We start from the raw sequence: 6000 nt of genomic DNA, 5'->3' as shown, positions 1-6000 counted from the left end.
GGAGTTCCATCTTATTCCTTGGTGTTGGCGCAGCCTGTATTGCTTGTACTTTGTCCTTGGTGGGGTGCAATCCAGATGCATCGACCAGGTATCCCAGGAACTCAACTTGATTTACTGCTACTTTACACTTTTCTTCCTTTACCTTTAGTCCAGCCTCTTGAAATCGTTGTAGCACTAGTCGTAGTCATTCAAATGATTCTGTTTTATTGGTAGCCCAGATGAACACGTCATCAAAATAGGGCACAACCCCAGGGATGCCATATAACAAACGTTCCATCAGGCTTTGAAACAACCCTGGGGCCATGCTCACCCCAAACTGTAGGCGGTGACAACAGAATTCCCCTCCGATGCATTATGATTGTTTGGGCTTCAGCAGTGGCGTCATCTACAGGGAGCTGCTGATACGCTTGAGCAAGATCTAACTTTGCGAAGATCTTGCCCCCCACCCCCCCAATGAATGCTGCACCACTGGTAACGGATAAGCATTATGTTGAAGAGCCCTATTCAACGTACATTTATAATCCACACAAATTCGGACCGACACGTCTGGTTTCACTGGCGTCACAATAGGGGTCTCCCACTTGGCGTGGTCCACTGGTTCCAGTACGCCTTGCTGAATCAATTTATCTAGTTCGTCACAAGTGTACCAAGAAAAGGGGAAACGAAATGGGAGGAAGGGGGAGGAAGGAGAATTAGAAGAATACGGGGTTGAAACTCGTTTAGCAGCTAAAACTAAAGGGACCAATAGATAGAGATGGATCAAGGAGTGAGACTTTTGACAGTAAATGTCAATGGCCTCAATGCTCCAGCAAAGAGGAGACGTATACTAACTAAAATTGTGAAAACTAATGTGGATATAGTCTGTATGCAAGAAACGCACATCAAACTGTCACATGTTAATTTACTAAAATGTCCTAAAGCAGGGAAATTGTTTGTAGCAGCCTCAGAGGAGAGAAAGAGAGGCGTTGCAATGTATGTAAAGGAATATCTCTCCCCGAAACAACTTTTCGCAGATGAAGAGGGACGAATATTAATATTAGAGGTGGAAATATTTCAGAGTAAAGTTTTACTGATAGGAATTTATGCCCCAAATACTAAACATAAACTGTTCTTCCGGAAAACACAAAGAGAAATCCGTGACTTGGACTATGAGCAGGTATGTCTTCTGGGCGACTTTAATGCAGTCGTTAAGGGGACACAGGATTACAAAACGGGGGAAAGTCAAAAAAGAAACGGAGGACAAGTTGGAAAATCTTACCAGTCATTTGTAACGAAATGAGAGAGGAATTAGGACTGAAAGAGACATGGCGTGAGCACAATCCGACCAAAGAACAATTTATTGATTTAGTTTTTTTTTTTTTAATTTGATTTATATGCCGCCCTTCTCCGGAGATTCAGGGCAGCTTACAGTGCGTTAAACAATAGCCTTCATTCTTTTGTATATTTATACAAAGTCAGCTTATTGCCCCCACAAACTGGGTCCTCATTTAACCTACCTTAGAAAGGATGGAAGGCTGAGTCAACCTTGAGCCTTGGTGAGATTCGAACCTGCAGAAATTGCAGGCAGCTGTGTTAATAACAGGGTGCATTAAACCACTGTACTACCAAGGCTCTCCAGTTGACACAAGAACTTAATTCTTTAGTAGCAGAGACTAGAATTATGCCGAATGACTGGGCAGATCATAATCCAGTACTAGTTATACTAAAGAAAGAGGAGAAAAATAGAAGGAGGTGGATGATGAGATCAGAGATTTTAAAAGAGACTGAATTTATACAGAAGCTTAAGATAGAAATACCCCTTTTCTTTCAAGAGAATAAAACACCGGGAATGCCACTTCAAATAATCTGGGACACCGCTAAAGCTTTTATAAGAGGGCTTAGCATTAAATATATGGCCAATAAACATAAAAAAGAAGAACAAGAAAGAGGTGAGCTAATAAGTAAATTAATAAAAGCCGAGGAACAATTACAAGATAACCCACTTTCTGCAGGGGCAAAAGAACAGATACTACTGTAGATACTACTACTAAGACATCAGCTTAATCTCCTGGAACTGGATAAATTGAAAGATAAGATAAAGATAGCAAAACAAAAACACTTTGAATCAGCTAATAAATTAGGAAGATGGCTTACATTCAGATTAAAAAAAGAAAAACATTAAGACGAATCGACCAATTAGAAGACAAGGAAGGGAATTTATTAAAAGATAAAAAAGGAAAAGAAAAAATTGTAGTGGACTTCTACAAAGAACTTTACAAAAGGGAGATTTCATTAGGTGCAATAAAAAATTATATAGAAAATTCGGACTTACCCAAGATATCTAATTTAATGAAAGAGATACTAGAGGAGGAAATTACCTTAATGGAGATGGAAAAAGCAGTAAAGAAACAGGGGAATCAAAAAATGCCTGGCACAGATGGACTTCCAGTGGAACTATACAAAACAATGTTTGAGGTTATGGGAGAGCATATGAAGGATCTATTTAATGAAGTAGTGGGAAAAGCGGAAATTCCCCATTCATGGAGAGAGGAAAATATTAGTTTGATTCCTAAGGAGGATCCCCCCTCATCAGATATTAAAAATTATAGACCAATTTCCCTTCTGAATTCAGACTACAAAATTTTTACCACAATCTTAGCAAACAGATTAAAAGGGTTTCTGAATGAATTCATACATATGGACCAAAATGGATTCCTACCATCACGACAATTACGGGATAATATGAGATTTATGTTAAATATATTGGAATACTATGAAGAACACCCAGGTAAACAGGTCGCATTAGTCTTTATAGATGCTATGAAGGCATTTGATAGAATTAATTGGGACTTTATAATATTACAACTAGAATATATGGGCTTTGGGCAGAGGTTTATAAATGCGATTAAAACCATCTATTCTAAACAAATGGCCAGATTATTGATAAATGGAGACTTGACAGAAGAATTTCCTATTGGCAAAGGCACAAGACAGAGATGTCCCCTATCTCTCTTACTTTTCATCTTATCATTAGAAACTCTATTAAATAAAATAAGGAATGAAGAAAAAATTAAAGGCCTTAGAATTGGACAACAGGTATACAAAACCCAGGCCTTTGCTGCTGATATGGTTTTTATCCTGGAAGAGCCTACAGAATCTTGTTTATACTTATTAGAGACAATTGAAGAATTTGGGGCGGTAGCAGGGTTATTAATTAATAAAAATAAAACAAATATATTAACTAAGAATATCCTAGAAGAATCTAAGAGAGGTCTACAGGAGGTAACTGAACTAAAAGTAGTTAATAAAGTTAAATACTTGGGAATTTGGCTAACTGGCAGATGTTCGAGTATACAGGAGGACAATTACAATAAATTACTAATTCAAATAAAAAAAGATTTAGATAGATGGGGTAAAATACAACTCTCACTACTAGGACGAGTAACAACCGGAAAATATAAAAAGGGACTTATGGTATTTGGCACTACATATCATTACAGCGGCGAGACTGACATATGCTCAACTCTGGAAAAATCAAAATATCCCAACAGAGGAGGCTATTATAAAAAAAATTTTTAGAATGTGCGGAAGCAGATATGCTAATTAAAAAATTACAGGATAGAGAGCAAACACAAGTAGCTTTAGCTTGGGACAAATTCTATAAATGGTTAGAAAAGAGGAAAGTATAACCCACATTAGATGAGGAATGGTATTTAATGAGAAATTTATATTATATAGGATAAGTGTGGTCAGATAGACCTAATTGGTGTATTAAGGTATATAAGCTATTCTGTCTTCTCCGGAATATAATTTAGAGTTATAGTACCGAATATTTGTTCATTAAGGTACTATATGGAAGTAAGTATGTTTATTGTTGTATTGTTTTTTGTGTGTCACTTTATGTTGTGTTGTTTTTTCTTTTTAACTGAAATGTAAATAAAGATTATTTTAAAAAAAATTATCTAGTTCGTCAACTTTGGGCTTTAGTGCAAATGGCACCCTCCCCAGTTTCATTCTTATTGGTGCCACCTTGAGGTCCATACCGAAGGATATCGGGGTACCCCTATATTCTCCCATCTTTCCATCAAACACATCGGCAAACTCTTTACTCAACTCTCCGATGGTTTCTCCCTGGATTTTATGAACCCCAGTAATCTCTAACCCCAATGCTGCAAACCAATCCAGTCCCAGGAGGTTAGGCAGTGCACCTTCAACAACAACCAATTTAAGTGGCCCGGAGAAGTCTTTATATTCTATGTGGAACGTTCCGCTACCCTTAATAGGGATGTTATTTCCTTGATAATCTCTCAAACGAATACGACTACGTATAAGCTTCCGCTCGGCTCCGTGTGGCACCAATTTCTGTAGTCTGCCAGAATACAATTGTTGTTGCCGATCCTGTATCCACTTCCATCCGGGAGGGAGATCCCACAATAAGGACAGTAATGTAAATTTTACTACTTCCCGGAATCCCGGTTTGATTGCTCACACTCTGAACGACAAGCATCCGTATTAATAGTAAAACACTCATCCTCTGGGGTTCTTAACCTTTATTATTATTATTTTTTATTTTTCATATTTGTATACCGCCCCACTCCCGAAGGACTCAGGGCGGTGAACAGCCATAATAAATACAAATACATATAGAAGTTAAAAACTATTAAGAAACAGATTAAGTAATTTAGGCTCAAAGATTAAAAACATCCAAATTTATCTAAAGAGGTTTAAAACCCAATTTAAAAGCCAGTTTAAAAGCCAATTAAAAAGGGAGAGTTAGGCCAGACCAGCTTGTTGGAATAGAAATGTTTTCAGGGCACGGCGGAATATGCGTAAGTCTTGGTTGTTTCGTAACTCCGGGGGAAGCCCGTTCCAGATGGTAGGTGCCCCCACAGAAAAGGCTCTCCCCCTGGGGGCCGTCAGTCGACATTGTTTGGCCGACGGCACCCTGAGGAGTCCCTCTCTATGGGAGCGAACTGGTCGGTTAGAGGCTATTGGTGGCAGGAGGCGGTCTCATAAGTACCCTGGTCCTGAGCCATGGAGCGCTCTAAAGATAGTAACCAAAACCTTGAAGCGCACCCGAAGACCACTGGGAGCCAGTGCAGTTCGCGCAGGAGGGGGGTTACATGAGAGCGCCACATTGCTCCCATTACCACCCGGACGGCCGCATTCTGGACCAGTTGGAGCCTTCGGGTGCTTCTCAAGGGGAACCCCATGTAGAGAGCATTACAATAATCCAGGCGTGAGGTGACAAGGGCGTGAGTGACCGTGCGTAACGAGTCCCGATCCAGAAAGGGATGCAACTGGCGAATCAGGCGAACCTGATAAAAAGTCCTCCTGGCTACGGCTGTCATATGCTCTTCAAAAGACAGCCGTGAGTCCAGGAGGATGCCCAAGTTGCGAACCCCATCTGTGGGGGCCAACGACTTGCCCCCAATAGTCAAAGATGGCGCCAACTGACTATATCGGGACGACGGAAACCACAGCCACTCAGTCTTGGATGGGTTGAGTCTGAGTTTGTTCCTCCCCATCCAGATCCGTACGGCCTCCAGGCACTGGGACATCACCTCGAGGGCATCATTGGGGTGGTCTGGGGTGGAGATGTACAGCTGGGTGTCATCAGCATACTGATGGTACTTCACCCCAAAACCACGGATGATTTCACCCAACGGCTTCACATAAATGTTGAATAGAAGGGGCGAGAGGACCGATCCTTGTGGCACCCCACATATAAGGGGCCTCGGGGTCGACCTCTGCCCCCGTCAACACAGACTGCGACCGGTCAGAGAGAAAGGAGGAGAACCACTGTAGAACAGTGCCCCCCACCCCCAACCCTTCCAACCGGTGCAGCATGATATCATGATCGATGGTATCAAAAGCCGCTGAGAGGTCTAGTAGGACCAGGACAGAGGAGCAACCCCTGTCCTGAGCCCTCCAGAGATCATCAACCAATGCGACCAATGCTGTCTCAGTGCTGTACCCGGGCCTGAATCCCGACTGGAACGGATCTAGATAATTCGATTC

The sequence above is a fragment of the Pantherophis guttatus genome, chromosome 13, assembly GCF_059756535.1.
Source record: "Pantherophis guttatus breed Tessera chromosome 13, ASM5975653v1, whole genome shotgun sequence".
NCBI classification, from domain to species: domain Eukaryota; kingdom Metazoa; phylum Chordata; class Lepidosauria; order Squamata; family Colubridae; genus Pantherophis; species Pantherophis guttatus.
Note: the sequence above shows the minus strand (reverse complement) of the source record.